Below are 1984 nucleotides of genomic sequence, written 5' to 3'. Positions count from 1 at the left end.
AAAAAAAGATCTTTGAAATTAAAATTAATAACGGTAAGACAGAACCAGAGTACTGTGAACGTACCTCACTTCAAACTGTAACGGTCTGTATGTATATTATTTTCTAAACTTTAGTGAAGTGTTTTAAGTAGACTTTGTTGCTTGTGGAAACCTCACGCGAGCCTGAAAGGTACTTAAAACCTAAAATCTGATTTGCACTCTTGAAGACTAAATTTCAGTCCGGCATAATTTTCTGCAAACTTCACCACAGAGGCCAAAATGAGCATTGTGAATGTAAGAGCCTCACACTACATTGTTTGTTTGTTTGAATTGTGTTTCAGGGCAGTTCGTGAAGACAGATAACCTGGACAGAAGTCAGTTCCAGATCCAGCCTCCACACCAGACTTCTCACTCACAAGGATTTCTGTCTACTAGATATTATGTGTACTCTTCAGACTTAGGTGCATGCAGATATTATTCAGGGACATGAACACTTGAATATTGCAAAAATAGAGAAAGTACCTTATTTAAGAAGATGTTAATTACGTAAACATTAAAAAAAATATATATTTTTACTGTTTTTTGTTTTGTTTTCCAAAGCACCTAAATGCTAATTCACACTGCCATACTCCCAACAGGGTGAACACACTGAACAAGCAAAACAAATAAGCATGTTAGGTGTGAGATTCATTCAACTTGGTTTGGTTTGCTGATTAAACATTAAATATTTGTTCAGAATACTGTCGTTGTTGTGACTATTCATCTGGGAGGGGTGTGTATCAAGTGGCTTGATTATGGTTTTGTTGAGGCTGACATGTGGAACCCATCTGGTCCAGCGTATAGGACCAGAATAGGGCCAGCTATGGTCATACAGGTGGCTGAGATATGGATCTGTCATGGCCCTTTTATGGCCCATTTGTGGCCCATATTTTGGCTGCCAGGTTTAGTTCACCTGTGGATCAGGCTCAGGTGTGGCTCAGTTTTGGGCTTTCTGGTTAAGATTGGTGTTGATATGGTTTACTTAAGGTTGTGTTTTGGTTCCAATGTTACATTTTGATTTGGCCCAATTCAGGGCCAGTTATGGGTAATTAACATGGTTGAGACTTGGAATCCAGACCTGGTCCACACTAGGACCGTAATTCATTGCGGTATGTGGGCCAAGCAAAAGCTGGTTGTGTGGGCCGGAGCTGGGCCAGATAAAAATAGCTATGTGTGAACACCCCCTAATCCTCTCCAGAGTGCAGAGCATGGCCCGGGACAGAAAGTGACCATGAACGGTGTTGACGGAAAAATTGCTGTCTCATAAATCAGACCGCATGGTGCTGCTGAAAATGTTTTGAAGTTGAAAAAAACGTCATGCAACTATTTTTTAATGATCGATATCTTCTGATTAATTCAGTATTGTGGTACCCGTTCACTCATCTTGCCTGCAATCAAGCCAAAGACCAAACCAAGCTGCTTGTCACTTTTATTAATGACCTCATGTTCCTGTGGCTAATGCCGAGTTCACACTGCACGATTTTCAAAGACGTCGCATCACTGTTGGTTTCACACTGAACGACTATCTGGGGTAGCATTCAGTTGTTGCTGTGTTCACACTGCACAATGGAACGACGACAGGAGGTTACACACTGCATGACTTCACAATAGGAAGAATCGCCGACAGCTCTGTCTGGTGCAGGGTTGCCAGGTTTTCGCTACAAAACCCGCCCAATTACTACTCAAAACTAGCCTGAAAATAGCCCAATTGCTTTCGAGGGGGTCCCCCAGTAAAAATCACGTTCGGGGGTAAAATACACATTTTTTTGGCGGGGTTCTCCCGGTACAATTCACATTCCAGGGCCTAAATATCACATTATTGGGGTCGCTTCAACCTGCTGACAAAAAAACACAACCGGCGGCAATCACGGATTTGGCAACACTGGTCCGCAAACTACGTTTCATATAACTCCTCCCCGAACTTCCCGCTGCCCTGTATCTTGGTCTCTCATTGGCTGTTGGTCAT

Source organism: Sinocyclocheilus rhinocerous, unplaced genomic scaffold (assembly GCF_001515625.1).
Source record: "Sinocyclocheilus rhinocerous isolate Xijiao unplaced genomic scaffold, SAMN03320098_v1.1 scaffold1327, whole genome shotgun sequence".
Classification (NCBI taxonomy): domain Eukaryota; kingdom Metazoa; phylum Chordata; class Actinopteri; order Cypriniformes; family Cyprinidae; genus Sinocyclocheilus; species Sinocyclocheilus rhinocerous.
The sequence above is the reverse complement of the archived record's forward strand: the minus strand, read 5'-3'. Positions refer to the sequence as shown.